This window comes from Carassius carassius, chromosome 8, assembly GCF_963082965.1.
Source record: "Carassius carassius chromosome 8, fCarCar2.1, whole genome shotgun sequence".
NCBI lineage: Eukaryota > Metazoa > Chordata > Actinopteri > Cypriniformes > Cyprinidae > Carassius > Carassius carassius.
The window spans coordinates 34271809-34287432 of record NC_081762.1 but is presented as its reverse complement, the minus strand read 5'-3'; the positions used below and the strand labels follow the sequence as shown (position 1 = coordinate 34287432).

At 45.2% G+C, this 15624-nt stretch overlaps 4 non-coding genes across 4 annotated transcripts; 1 reads left to right on the top strand and 3 right to left on the bottom strand.

The window, feature by feature from the left end:
* Positions 1-1157: 1157 nt before the first annotated feature.
* trnaf-gaa (transfer RNA phenylalanine (anticodon GAA)) lies at positions 1158-1230 on the bottom strand. The gene has a single exon. It is a non-coding gene; the product is annotated as a tRNA-Phe (tRNA).
* A 1718-nt stretch (positions 1231-2948) lies between these two features.
* On the bottom strand, positions 2949-3022 carry trnai-aau (transfer RNA isoleucine (anticodon AAU)). Its single transcript has one exon. It is a non-coding gene; the product is annotated as a tRNA-Ile (tRNA).
* A 4997-nt stretch (positions 3023-8019) lies between these two features.
* On the bottom strand, positions 8020-8092 carry trnaf-gaa (transfer RNA phenylalanine (anticodon GAA)). Its single transcript has one exon. It is a non-coding gene; the product is annotated as a tRNA-Phe (tRNA).
* Positions 8093-8714: 622 nt separating this feature from the next.
* On the top strand, positions 8715-8787 carry trnaa-agc (transfer RNA alanine (anticodon AGC)). The gene has a single exon. It is a non-coding gene; the product is annotated as a tRNA-Ala (tRNA).
* The last annotated feature ends 6837 nt before the right edge of the window (positions 8788-15624 follow it).

The following is a 15624-nucleotide window of genomic DNA, read 5'->3' as shown; positions in this document are numbered from 1 at the left end:
GAAGTTGCGCAGCACAAATCCGTGAACCAATGTTCCAAAGTGAATTATACTTTGACGGATTTGCCCTGCTCAGGGAGTGGGGAGCAATGAACACTGTGTAGGGACCATGTCAATCACTAGGAGCTCACTTCTAATGAGCTGATTATCAGAATCAGGTGTGCTAACAAAGAGAGACATGCAAAACATGCAGACCTGGGGGGAGCGAGGACTAGAATTGAGAACCGCTTCCTTAGACTTTAAGTCAGTGTGAGCAAAAGAGGTGAGAAGTTGTCTGCATGATCCGAGTGTTCCAAGGAATCATACCCCTAGACCAATGAGCCTTCTTGCCCAAAGCCAAGAAAAAAGAGCTGCAAGACCTGATTTGGGTGTGTCTAATAAGGGAGACATACAAAATGTTCAGGGCAGGGGTGCCTCCAGGAAAGGTTTGAAAACCATTGCCCTAAAGAGACCGACTGAGCGTTGTCGCAATGCTGCCACACTCCCACGTTAGCTTTTTTTGGGCTCACAGCTAACAAAAAGTATTTCAGACATGGTCCTGTGCAAATTGGTTGCAAAACAGTGCCATTTTACGCACAGTTCCCTAAAGCAGTGGTTTTCAAACCTGTCCTGGAGGCACCCCTTGCCCTTCACATTTTGAATGTTTCCCTCATCTAACACACCTGTTTCAAATCATCAGCTCATTAGTAGAGACCGCGAGACCTTATTTGGGTGTGTCTAATAAGGGAGACAATAAAAATGTGCAGGGCAGGGGTGCCTCCAGGACAGGTTTGGGAACCACTGCCCTAAAGAGACAGACTGAGCATCGATGCAATGCAGCCACACTCTCTACGTTAGTTAATTTTTTTGGACTAAAAGGTGCCGATAAGTATTTCAGACATTGTCCTGCGCAAACTGGTGGCAAAATAGGTCCCACCAAGATTTGAACTCAGATCACTGGATTCAGAGTCCAGAGTGCTAACAATTACACCATGGAAACTTAACTGGAGCAGCTGTTGCTCACAGGGCCAATACACCATGGAACCGAAACTGCTTGGTTGGAGGCCAACTTGGAAACAGATAGCTCTCTGGCTGTGGGGAAGCAGTTATACAGAGAGGTTGGAACCCAGTGATTTTTGGTCAATGGCCCGCCTCAAAAAAAGGAAAAGTGTGGGAGATGTTGCCAAAACCCGGTATCGAACCAGGGACCTTTAGATCTTCAGTCTAATGCTCTCCCTACTGAGCTATTTCGGCTACAACAAACTCTGCTTAGCTTAGCAAGCAGACATCTTAGCGGCGGAGGAACGTATGGTCTTACTGCATATCTTACAAATCCTAAATAAACTTTCTCTGGCATTTTATTTTCATCAAAGTTTATCATTACTGAGAGGCTGTCCATCTTCTCGTTATTTCTAACACACTTGAGCCGTTTAACAAACTTTACTGCTGCTCCCGTGATATTTCTTTTAATCTTCTCCTCCGTGACATCTGTCGGAATCCCTGTTACAACACCTCTAACCCAATTCTTTTCTTCCGGTATCGAGCACAACACCTTATGTCCAATCATCGATTTTATACCCAGAGCTGATTTTTGCTGCCTACTGTCTTTACAAAACAACAACAGATTGCCATCCCTCAAAGTCGTAATGGTTTCAACTGTCCCTATCATTTCTTTCAATGTTTTCGTCAGCTTCAACGGATTAATCGCATTTACCGAGTCAACAAACTTCAACAATACCTTATATTCCTCTTTCCTTCTTCTAGTCTGGAGATTTCCTTTCTCACTACCCGATTCTGAAGATTGTTTCTTTCTTTTCCGATTTTCTACTACACTCCACTTACTACTTCCATTCTCGTCGCCTCCACTATCCACATCCTCCATTTCCGGATCACTTCCGGAATCTACGCTACTTCCTTCCATCATCACTCCACACCTCCAGCCCTGTCCTGGAGGCACCCCTGCCCTTCACATTTTGAATGTTTCCCTCATCTAACACACCTGTTTCAAATCATCAGCTCATTAGTAGAGACCGCGAGACCTTATTTGGGTGTGTCTAATAAGGGAGACAATAAAAATGTGCAGGGCAGGGGTGCCTCCAGGACAGGTTTGAGAACCACTGCCCTAAAGAGACAGACTGAGCATCGATGCAATGCGGCCACACTCTCTACGTTAGTTAATTTTTTTGGACTAAAAGGTGCCGAAAAGTATTTCAGACATTGTCCTGCGCAAATTGGTGGCAAAATAGGTCCCACCGAGATTTGAACTCGGATCACTGGATTCAGAGTCCAGAGTGCTAACCATCCCTGCCCTTCACATTTTGAATGTTTCCCTCATCTAACACACCTGTTTCAAATCATCAGCTCATTAGTAGAGACTGCGAGACCTTATTTGGGTGTGTCTAATAAGGGAGACAATAAAAATGTGCAGGTTTTTGAGATTTGAACTCGGATCACTGGATTCAGAGTCCAGAGTGCTAACCATTACACCATGGAACCTTAACTGGTGCAGTTGTTGCTCACAGGGCTACAAACACTGGCACCATCGCCAAACTAGTGCTGTTTTATCTTTTCCTGCGGCAAGAAAGCACACAGGCTCCACCGAGATTCGAAGTCAGATCGCTGGATTCAAAGCCCAGAGTGCCATTACACCATGGAACCGAAACTGCTTGGTTGGAGGCCAACTTGGAAACAGATAGCTCTCTGGCTGTGGGGAAGCAGTTATACAGAGAGGTTGGAACCCAGTGATTTTTGGTCAATGGCCCGCCTCAAAAAAGGGAAAAGTGTGGGAGATGTTGCCGAAACCCGGGATCGAACCAGGGACCTTTAGATCTTCAGTCTAACATTCTCTCATCTGAGCTATTTCGGCTACAACACACCTCTGCTTAGCAAGCATTTATTTCAGTGAGATCACCCTACTCTTTGTCGTAGCTGAAGAGCAGAGCAGAGATGAGCCCCCAGACAATAAAAACAGCTGGCCAGTACGGGGATCAAACCCGCGACCTTGGCGTTATTAGCACCACGCTCTAACCAGCTGAGCTAACCGGCCTGTCTTAGCCATCCGTTTCTGCCTGATCGGAAATAAACTTCCATAATTGACCTAAAAATGGGGCTGTATCTAACATGTAGAGGGATGTTAGGGAGGACAGCTGAAATGGTCAGATGTCACTTAGACTAGCGGGCCTCAATTCCAGTCCTCGCGCCCCCTGCTCTTCACATTTTGTAAGATTCTCGTATAGCTTCAGACATTTGTTCCATTCGAATGTAAGTGCCCTGAGAACTGGACATCACATGACATCCCTCCGTGATTCAAGTTCAAAGCGTATGTATACGTTCAATTCATAGTGAGTAATACAGTGGTGTATCGAGGTAAATGATGTCACACTTCTCCATGTGTGAAGAAGTTGCGCAGCACAAATCCGTGAACCAATGTTCCAAAATGAAGTATACTTTGACAGATTTCCCCTGCTCAGGGAGTGGGGAGCAATGAACAGTGTGTCGGGACCATGTCAATCACTAGGAGCTCACTTCTAATGAGCTGATTATCCGAATCAGGTGTGCTAACAAAGAGAGACATGCAAAACATGCAGACCTGGTGGGAGCGAGGACTAGAATTGAGAACCGCTTCCTTAGACTTTAAGTCAGTGTGAGCAAAAGAGGTGAGAAGTTGTCTGCATGATCCGAGTGTTCCAAGGTAGCCTACATAATACAAGAATCCATACACATGCATACTGGCGTAAAAAGACCGAGAAGGTCCTTAAACACAAAAGCTTAATCTCTTTGTTAATTCGACAACATAATCTCGGCCAGTGCAAAGGAGCAAGCCCAGAGGAGGGACAGCCTCTTTGCATCAAACCCATCATTCCCAGCTATGCTCATCATTCTTGAAAGGCCAGGGGAATTAGCTCAAATGGTAGAGCGCTCGCTGCGCGAAGGAAGGGGTCCAATCTTTGAGCCCCGCACGCAAGTGAAAAAGACGCAGAACACGTGAAAACGCCAAAGGATTTCCCCTGCGGCAATACTCGGGGTATATGTTTCTGCGTTTTGAAGAGTTGTTATTACATGTGAAACAATTCTACCCTCCGCGGCCTGGATTCAAACCCGTGCTCTCTCAGATGAGCCGTGACGTCATATGTCCACGTCGTGTATTGTTAAGTGTGCAATAAACCGAGACTTTTATTTTGTTATCTATGACATACCATTGATTGCTTTTATACTACATAGATTTGTGTGAGTGTGTGTGTGTATTATTAAAAAAAACTTTTTCATGTTTGTGTTTAAATAGAATTAATAAAAAACGTTTCTTCAAATATGTTTTGTGTGTGTGGATATGATTTGATTGATATGATTTAGCAGATTTTTTTTATCTGATCAAAAAAATGTTCTATTAAAATGAATACAAACACATACACACAATATAAAAAGAACAATATAAAAGAGTGGGCCCAAGTAAAATATACAAAATGTTTTATTAAAATGAACACACACATACATACACACAATATAAAAAGGACAATATGATAAGAGTGGGCCCATATAATATAAACAAAATATATACAGGACAGATATAATGTACTTGTATAAAAAAAAATATGAAAAGAGTGGGCCCATATAATATAAACAATATATATATATATATATATATATATATATATATACAGGAAAGATATTATGTACTACTTATATTAAAAAAAAATATATGAAAAGAGTGGGCCCATATAATATATACAAAATATACACAGGAAATAAATTATTTACTATGGAGGCGGAGTTTGTCATTTATTTTGCCTGCCGCTGTTCTGCCAACCAATCATCTAAAGTTTTTCCATTAGAGGAGCGTGAGCAAAATGTGGCATTCCCATATCGGCTATGACCAAACTCTTTAGTTTTGGGCTGCCCACATTCGCTGCACTTGTTAAAAGTTACCCCTCTCACATACTTCCTCTTATGGACTCCGCTTTCCGTCTCCAGGGCCCGCCGGAGCCTGTTCCTCTGGGTGTAACGGGACACAGAAGCAGCAGGCGCTGGAGCAGGCGCTGGAGCAGGCGCTGGAGCAGGCGCTGGAGCAGGCGGAGCTGGGCCTGGACCGGATGTCAAAGCACCAGAAGATGAAATCTCCATCGACACAGCCATGTCTGGGTTAAGGACTAGTGTGCCTAACAGTGACCCAGGTGCTGAAATGGGCTGCACAACTCCTGCTGCTGTGGGGACGGGTGCGATAGGGCACTCCCTTTTGGCAGCAGTGGGCCGGCGACCCGGTCGCAGAATTGGAGCCTGTCCTTCTCGATTTGGCGGAAGGATAAATTGATGTTTTGGGCCTGATGTTGATGGCACGTCATCCAATTTTTCCCTCGGCAGAGGAAGCTGCGTATCAGCCACATCAATTGGGTCAGATGGAGTCAGTCCCTGGGCGAGGACACTCATTTCCTGATTCTTCTGCTGCCGTTGAAACCTGAAAGTAAATTACTTGTAAAATATATATATATATATATATATATATATATATATATATATATATATATATATGTGTGTGTGTGTGTACAGAAGTATTCAGTTCCCTGGAACCAAATAATGTGCCTTGCTTACCACTGAATGAGTGTCCTCTGGTTCAGCTCAAACAGCTGGATCATTGTTTCATCCATCAGCCTTCGACTGTTAAGCACCAGGTCTCGGATGTGGTGGTAATCTGAAAGGATTTTAGACCACCTGGGGGTGCAAACTCCAGCCTTCTTGGTCGGTGACTTGTGTAAAGCACACAGCTTCATACAAATGGCCTCAACCAAGCGGCTGGTGCTGGGCCACTGTGCTGGACCCCCAGGATGTCCAATCAGACACCGTTTCACACTCTCCACACCCGGTGTGACTCCGGACCGCTTCGGTGCCTTAAAGCGCCCATGTGTCAGCTGAGGCTGATGTCGAGGCTGATAGTTGACCCGCTGTTTATCAACGTCAGGGAGAGCTGTCCACAGCTGGATGGCCTCTGTCACCTGCAGGTCGGAGAGGTAAGGAGCCTCACGAAGACCCACCAGGAAACCAGCCAGATCCTGGACCTTGTCCCACCCAGCGATGCCATCAGGTCCAATGACTTCTCCCTAGTAAATGCAGATTAGTGTTAATATACACTTTCAGTCAAAAGCCTTTGAACAGAAATATTTTTTTACATTTTTTAAAGAATTCTGCTCAACAAGCCTGTATGGATACATTTGGCCTTTTTTTGTTTGTTTTTAGTTAAGACTCTCAATGTTTTTTTTATAAAAAAAAAAGTAGTTATTATTACATTATTTTAGAAAATATCAATTATTTCTTGGTAAATGCAGTTTTCCATATCTCCACAACAATTTGGTAACTATTTTTACAATTAATATGTGTGTGTGTTATTATGTGTTAATACCAAATATAAATGTAAATAGTTTAATCATTATTTTCATTCATAGGGCCCAGAAACCATGATTTCTTAGACAATAAACACATCATTGTTGACAGTAGCATAGCTTAATTAGCTGACGGTCGATAAATTTAACTTATCTGATCATTTATCATGTGAAAAGTTACAGGTTCACAGGTACTGAAGAAAGCATGAACTGTACATGCTAGCTAGCTATACTGACACGATTCATTTTCCAAAAATACACACTGTATATGAACAAATAATGACCAATTTTCAATGAATGAAGTAATAGCCTTACCTTTAACAAAGATGACAATAACAACGACCGGGGATTGGTCAAAAGGAGGCCACAGGAGAGAAACGCGATTGGAGAAAAGTAAGCCACGGAAGAGAAACGCGATTGATCAAAAGTAAGCCACAGGCGAAACGCGATTGGTCAAAAGTAAGCCACAGGCGAAACGCGATTGGTCAAAAGTAAGCCACAGGCGAAACGCGATCGGCTCATGTGGGCTTTGTGCTTACTTTGGCTCAGTCGGTGGGAAGCAGTAGGCGCAAGCGAGAGGTAGCGGGATCGATGCCCGCATTCTCCAAGTTGGCTCCTGCCCTTTTACTCACACATCCCTAGATCAGTGGTTTTCAATCCTGTCCTGGAGGCATCCCTGCCCTGCACATTTCGCATTTCCCCTCATCTAACACACCTGTTTCAAATCATCAGCTCATTAGTAGAGACTGCAAGACCTGATTCGGGTGTGTCTAATAAGGGACACATACAAAATGTTCAGGGCAGGGGTGCCTCCAGGAAAGGTTTGAAAACCATTGCCCTAAAGAGACCGACTGAGCATTGACGCAATGCTGCCACACTCCCACGTTAGCTTTTTTTGGGCTCACAGCTGCCAAAAAGTATTTCAGACATGGTCCTGTGCAAATTGGTTGCAAAACAGTGCCATTTTACGCACAGTTCCCTAAAGCAGTGGTTTTCAAACCTGTCCTGGAGGCACCCCTGCCCTTCACATTTTGAATGTTTCCCTCATCTAACACACCTGTTTCAAATCATCAGCTCATTAGTAGAGACCACGAGACCTTATTTGGGTGTGTCTAATAAGGGAGACAATAAAAATGTGCAGGGCAGGGGTGCCTCCAGGACAGGTTTGAGAACCACTGCCCTAAAGAGACAGACTGAGCACCGATGCAATGCGGCCACACTCTCTACGTTAGTTAATTTTTTTGGACTAAAAGGTGCCGAAAAGTATTTCAGACATTGTCTTGCGCAAACTGGTGGCAAAATAGGTCCCACCGAAATTTGAACTCTGATCACTGGATTCAGAGTCCAGAGTGCTAACCATTACACCATGGAACCTTAACTGGTGCAGCTCTTGCTTACAGGGCCACAAACACTGGCACCATCGCCAAACTAGTGCTGTTTTATCTTTTCCTGCGGCAAGAAAGCACAGAGGCTCCACCAAGATTCGAACTCAGATCGCTGGATTCAAAGCCCAGAGTGCTGACCATTACACCATGGAACCGAAACTGCTTGGTTGGAGGCCAACTTGGAAACAGATAGCTCTCTGGCTGTGGGGAAGCAGTTATACAGAGAGGTTGGAACCCAGTGATTTTTGGTCAATGGCCCGCCTCAAAAAAGGGAAAAGTGTGGGAGATGTTGCCAAAACCCAGGATCGAACCAGGGACCTTTAGATTTTCAGTCTAACACTCTCCCAACTGAGCTATTTCAGCTACAACAATTCTCTGCTTAGCAAGCAGGGATTTCAGTGAGATCACCCTACTCTTTGTCAGAGCTGAAGAGCAGAGCAGAGCAGAGATGAGCCCCCAGACAATAATAACAGCTGGCCAGTACCGGGATCGAACCCGCAACCTTGGCGTTATTAGCACCACACACTAATCAGCTGAGCTAACCGGCCAGGCTTAGCCATTAGTGTCTGCCTGATTGGAAAAAACCTGCCATAATGTTTGTGAATGCAATGAGACAATAAAGCTTCACGTTTCGACCCGAATCAGGTTTGCTAACAAAGAGAGACATGCAAAACATGCAGACCTGGGGGGAGCGAGGACTAGAATTGAGATCCGCTTCCTTAGATATTAAGTTAGTGTGAGCAAAAGAGGTGAGAAGTTGTCTGCATGATCCGAGTGTTCCAAGGTAGCCTACATAATACAAGAATCCATACACATGCATACTGGCGTAACAAGACCGAGAAGGTCCTTAAACACAAAAGCTTAATCTCTTTGTTAATTCGACAACATAATCTCGGCCAGTGCAAAGGAGCAAGCCCAGAGGAGGGACAGCCTCTTTGCATCAAACCCGTCATTCCCAGCTATGCTCGTCATTCTTGAAAGGCCAGGGGAATTAGCTCAAATGGTAGAGCGCTCGCTTAGCATGCGAGAGGTAGCGGGATCGATGCCCGCATTCTCCAAGTTGGCTCCTGCCCTTTTACTCACACATCCCTAGATCAGTGGTTTTCAATCCTGTCCTGGAGGCATCCCTGCCCTGGACACTGGCCACTGGTGCAGCTACACTGGGCACTGGTGCAGCTGAAGGAGCCTGGACACTGGGCACTGGTGGAGTCTGGACACTGGGCACTGGTGCAGCTACACTGGGCACTGGTTCAGCTGAAGGAGCCCACACTCTGGGCAGTGGTGGAGCCTGGACACTGGGCACTGGTGCAGCTGAAGGAGCCTGGACACTGGGCACTGGTGCAGCTACACTGGGCACTTGTGCAGCTGAAGGAGCCTGGACACTGGGCACTGGTGCCGCTACACTGGGCACTTGTGCAGCTGAAGGAGCCTGGACACTGGGCCATGGTGGAGCCTGGACACTGGGCACTGGTGCAGCTACACTTGGCACTGGTGCAGCTGAAGGAGCCTGGACACTGGGCACTGGTGCAGCTACACTGGGCAATGGTGCAGCTGAAGGAGCCTGGACACTGGGCCATGGTGGAGTCTGGACACTGGGCACTGGTGCAGCTGAAGGAGCCTGGACACTGGGCACTGGTGGAGTCTGGACACTGGGCACAGGTGCAGCTACAATGGGCACTGGTGCAGCTGAAGGAGCCTGGACACTGGGAACTGGTGCAGCTGGTAGAACTGGTGGACCTGAAAGGACTAAGTCATCTGATGCCACAAGATTTGCCACTGTGGCTTCCTCTCCAAAGAAATCAATGAAACCCTCATCCCTTTCCACTTGCTCCTCCACATCTATCTCCTCCAGCAAATGAGAGGTCCTCTCAGAGGTAGGGCACATGTCCTCCAGGGGCTGACTATTCTGCCTCAACAAGTACTGTACTCCAATGAGCTCTCCTGAGGAAATATTTGTAACAGAAAACGTTTTTAATGGAAATTATGCAGAAAGGTTTATTCAGAAATGCAGTAAATATTTTGTTGTCCACTTCTGTATGAACAATATATATCTAATTCAGAGGGTATCATAAAAAGACAGGATTACTCTATATTCTACTATGTATTTTATTTTCTCCCCTGAAACCTAGAACACAGAATAATGTACAAATATTCTGGTAGTATAATTTTTCTCTGATATGTCAAAATTACATTATTACTGTCCAAAAGCAATTGTAATTTTAACAAAAACATGCTACATCATGAGCTGCATTTATCAAAACATTTTTACCTGTGTATACTGCAGGTCGAGTGAAGCTTGGGACCAATTTCCTGCCATACAACTTATTGTAGTTCTCATTGACAGAGTAAACCAGCTCCCCTGTGTAAGAGCGCAGAGTTGAACCTTCATCTGCAACAGCAGCTTCAGCCCGGTCCTGATTCCAGCGTAATAAACCTTCCAGGAGATAAATCTGGAAGTTCAGGCTGTTTGCGCTGTTCCCTAGAAAAAGAAATAGAAAGCCAAATATTGCTTTGAGAAAATGCAAAACAGAAAATTTAATCTGCAAATATCTTGATAAACATGAATTAGTGGCAAAATGTGGTATATTCTGACAGGACAAACCTGGAATAAATCTGCTTAGGTGGCAGTGAAATGATTCCAGGGATGTGGAGCCTCTGGCACAACGATAGGTTTTTAGAACCACCCCACCCTTGTTTGTAGTTCCAGTTTCAGTATAGAGCGGCACATTTGGAGGATCTTGGATACAGGTGACGTGCCGCCTCTGGACATTCCAGATGTGCTGCATTCTCACACTGTCAAGTAGTGGAACACCAAGAGCATCATTCCCCTTGCCACCCATGAGCTCTCTGATGAGCATATCAAGGAGGTGGATAGTGGTTTCTTCTCCTCGTGTTCTCCTCCTGCAGTGCTGGAGCAGCTCAGCTTTAGTTAAATGATGGTCCAGTTCTGCCTCCGTCAGTGTAGGCCAGCCCTGTTGGATGAGTTGCTCCCTTTTGGCCCGTCTCAGCAGAGTGAGATCCCCTGCATCCCACTCAAAAATACAGGATGACAGCCTAGCCATAAAAGTAGGGTACAACTGGTGGGCATCAGTGGTGCACCCTACTGCCAGACGTCGCATAAAATGCCAAATGTCTAGGCGGACGATGACATCGGGCCAGCCGCTGAACCGCCTCTTCAATTTAGTCTCTCCCACTGTCTTGCAACAATCACAGTCCACATAAATGACAGTGGGAGGATCAACACCAGCACTCCGGTATCGCTCCATGAGCCCTGCAGCCATGAGGTCTAACCCAGCCCCTTCATTCGCAGTCAGGACACTCATCAGCACCTGACCTATCTCATTGCCCACTGAGGTAAGCCACTGTGCTGTGCCTTTCGCAGGCCCGCTCAACTTCTTGGTGATCTGAAAGAAACAATAAGCATAGCAAATAATACAACTGGCATCCAAATCAGTTACACTGAAAAAAATAAAGCTCTCTCGGTCTAAAAATACATTATAGATAAGGGTACAGTCAAGTAAGCAGCTTATCTGACCTTCTTAGTTGAATCCATTTTTAAAATTGATCCATACGTGGATGTTATGCTGGCCTTTATGTGATCGAGCCTGTTGAGGATGTCCTGACTGTATACAGTGAGGAGCCATTTGTAGCTGGGTACTGAAGCAAGTGGTGGTGGCTCCTGGAAGTGCACCGGATGCAGGCCACGATTATCAAAAAAGGCCACACACTCTGATGTGTACCGAAGCGCACGTTTCAACCACTCCTCACTGTGGTTCTCTCTCGGCTGGCCGATGATCCTCACTGGGCCATTCCCCATGCCCCTCTCACGCAGCAAGCGAAGAACCCGAATGTCACAGGCATACCTTGGAAAAAAAGTATTAATTTATGTATCTTATTGTAAGGTATCTTATTATTGTAGGAAATATTTATCAAAAAAGGTAGCACATAAGTGAAAATGACTGCAAAATAATTACTTGCGTGTGAGGATGACCCTGAATTCAGATCGATGGGCCAGGTCCAACTGCTGCAGCACAGCATGACTCCAGGACAGGTAGCTGGTTCTACACCTGGTGCAGATCAGGGTCTCTGTCACCAGGTGGCAGTATCTGTCAATGTCTAACACCTGTCGTACCTTCCTGTGCAGTCCACCACCACACAGCTGTTGCGTGGCACAGGCAGGGTTAGTACACTGGAGCCGCACCTTCCACAGCTTATATGGCATCCAGATAATGCCATATTAGTTGAATCCATTTTTAAAATTGATCCATACGTGGATGTTATGCTGGCCTTTATGTGATCGAGCCTGTTGAGGATGTCCTGACTGTATACAGTGAGGAGCCATTTGTAGCTGGGTACTGAAGCAAGGGGTGGTGGCTCCTGGAAGTGCACCGGATGCAGGCCACGATTATCAAAAAAGGCCACACACTCCGATGTGTACCGAAGTGCACGTTTCAACCACTCCTCACTGTGGTTCTCTCTCGGCTGGCCGATGATCCTCACTGGGCCATTCCCCATGCCCCTCTCACGCAGCAAGCGAAGAACCCGAATGTCACAGGCATACCTTGGAAAAAAGTATTAATTTATGTATCTTATTGTAAGGTATCTAATTATTGTAGGAAATATTTATCAAAAAAGGTAGCACATAAGTGAAAATGACTGCAAAATAATTACTTGCGTGTGAGGATGACCCTGAATTCAGATCGATGGGCCAGGTCCAACTGCTGCAGCACAGCATGACTCCAGGACAGGTAGCTGGTTCTACACCTGGTGCAGATCAGGGTCTCTGTCACCAGGTTGCAGTATCTGTCAATGTCTAACACCTGTCGTACCCTCCTGTGCAGTCCACCACCACACAGCTGTTGCGTGGCACAGGCAGGGTTAGTACACTGGAGCCGCACCTTCCACAGCTTATATGGCATCCAGAGCAAGAGACGCTGTGAAAAAAATCAGGTGTTGGAGCTTGGTGGTACAACAGGGCTGGTGGAGGGGGGTGATACCACAACTGTAGGTTTTCACGCAGTTCCAGCTTTCCCTTTGCACCAACCCTAAAAAGTGCTTCCGACACCCACTTCTGGTCTTGCTGTGGCATTGTCTGTGGCCACAGAAGGGGGAGATCTTCTGGCTGAGATGAGACCTGCTGATATTATCAAAAACACTGGTTTAAATAAAAGCTAAGAGAGCATTAAATGATGAAGACATCTATATATTTTGAATGAACAAAAGAAGGAACATGAACTAACGTGGAAGCAATCAAAGTCCTCGAGACAGTGTGAAAGGCTAACGAATGCAAGTTGGCCTCTTAATTGACCTAAAAATGGGGCTGTATCTAACATGTAGAGGGATGTTAGGGAGGACAGCTGAAACGGTCAGATGTCACTTAGACCAGCGGGTCTCAATTCCAGTCCTCGCGCCCCCTGCTCTTCACATTTTGTAAGTTTCTTGTATAGCTTCAGACATTTGTTCCATTCGAACGTAAGTGCCCTGAGAACTGGACATCACATGACATCCCTCCGTGATTCAAGTTCAAAGCGTATGTATATGTTCAATTCATAGTGAGTAATACAGTGAGGTATCGAGGTATACAGAGGTAAATGATGTCACACTTCTCCATGTGTGAAGAAGTTGCGCAGCACAAATCCGTGAACCAATGTTCCAAAGTGAAGTATACTTTGACGGATTTCCCCTGCTCAGGGAGTGGGGAGCAATGAACACTGTGTAGGGACCATGTCAATCGCTAGGAGCTCACTTCTAATGAGCTGATTATCCGAATCAGGTGTGCTAACAAAGAGAGACATGCAAAACATGCAGACCTGGGGGGAGCGAGGACTAGAATTGAGAACCGCTTCCTTAGACTTTAAGTCAGTGTGAGCAAAAGAGGTGAGAAGTTGTCTGCATGACCCGAGTGTTCCAAGGTAGCCTACATAATACAAGAATCCATACACATGCATACTGGCGTAACAAGACCGAGAAGGTCCTTAAACACAAAAGCTTAATCTCTTTGTAAATTCGACAACATAATCTCGGCCAGTGCAAAGGAGCAAGCCCAGAGGAGGGACAGCCTCTTTGCATCAAACCCGTCATTCCCAGCTATGCCCGTCATTCTTGAAAGGCCAGGGGAATTAGCTCAAATGGTAGAGCGCTCGCTTAGCATGCGAGAGGTAGCGGGATCGATGTCTGCATTCTCCAAGTTGGCTCCTGCCCTTTTACTCACACATCCCTAGATCAGTGGTTTTCAATCCTGTCCTGGAGGCAGCCCTGCCCTGCACATTTCGCATTTCCCCTCATCTAACACACCTGTTTCAAATCATCAGCTCATTAGTAGAGACTGCAAGACCTGATTTGGGTGTGTCTAATAAGGGAGACATACAAAATTTTCAGGGCAGGGGTGCCTCCAAGAAAGGTTTGAAAACCATTGCCCTAAAAGAGACCGACTGAGCGTTGACGCAATGCTGCCACACTCCCACGTTAGCTTTTTTTGGGCTCACAGCTGCCAAAAAGTATTTCAGACATGGTCCTGTGCAAATTGGTTGCAAAACAGTGCCATATTACGCACAGTTCCCTAAAACAGTGGTTTTCAAACCTGTCCTGGAGGCACCCCTGCCCTTCACATTTTGAATGTTTCCCTCATCTAACACACCTGTTTCAAATCATCAGCTCATTAGTAGAGACCGCGAGACCTTATTTGGGTGTGTCTAATAAGGGAGACAATAAAAATGTGCAGGGCAGGGGTGCCTCCAGGACAGGTTTGAGAACCACTGCCCTAAAGAGACAGACTGAGCATCGATGCAATGCGGCCACACTCTGTACGTTAGTTAATTTTTTTGGACTAAAAGGTGCCGAAAAGTAGTGATGGCAAAATCGAGGCCTTGTGAACCAATGAAACAGTTGAACCAAATGTGCCATATTGTTTCGAGGCTTCGAATCAATCCGACACCCATCTCAACGGTGACACCTAGTGGTCACTTGCAGGTGTTGATCTGAAACAACCTTGACGAGCCATTAAAAAAATGTGTTGTTTTATTTATTTTTATGTTCTAATATGTGAAGCTTGTAACCTATAGGCTCCTCACTGTGCATAATGTTATTTTGGTCATGAAAAAAGAATATTAATAAAAGAAATCAAGCCACAATGTCTCACTTTTTTAGAGATTTTTATTCAAAAATATTAATTTATCTGCTGTGGAAGGACTTAGCCTACTTCTTTTTTTACAGATAATTTCTCCAGCCTTTGAAAAAATCCTCTCACAAGGGACACTTGTTGCTGGCATACAAAGATATTTTTTTGCAAGGACATACAAATGAGGAAAGATTACTGCTCTCTCTTTCCAGTAAGTTAGTGGATCATGAGTTCTGGGCAAATACGCATCGTTGATGTATTTTTTCACTTCCACTGTGGCATCAGCTGTAGCATTGTGTATCATCTTGGTTTGATGGATGCAAGTATCAAAAAGTTCCCATAAACTGTCCTGTGTTTCTACTGGTGTTGATGTTGATGGTGATGGTGATGATGATGATGATGGGTGTGATGTTGACATTTCTGGGTCTGAATAAAAATGAAAACAGCAATTAGTAACAAATCCTAAACTGACGGCATATATGAAGGATATATTATATTACATGATTCAGATTACATAACATAACACAGACTGAAACTGCTCACCAGGATTTGTGTTTGAACGCATCAGTGAAGCACACTCCAGTGTGATATGCTTTTCAGCTTCCTGGGCTTTGGCAGCATTTCCAAATGCCACATTTTTGAACCTTGGGTCCAGCAGTGTAGCCAGTGCCAAGGCTCTAAAACTCTCATAACCTCCACATCTGGAGTGCAGACCTTCTTGCAGATGTGAGCCTATGAGCCAAAACAGGAGAAACACATATTTATAATAATGACAATA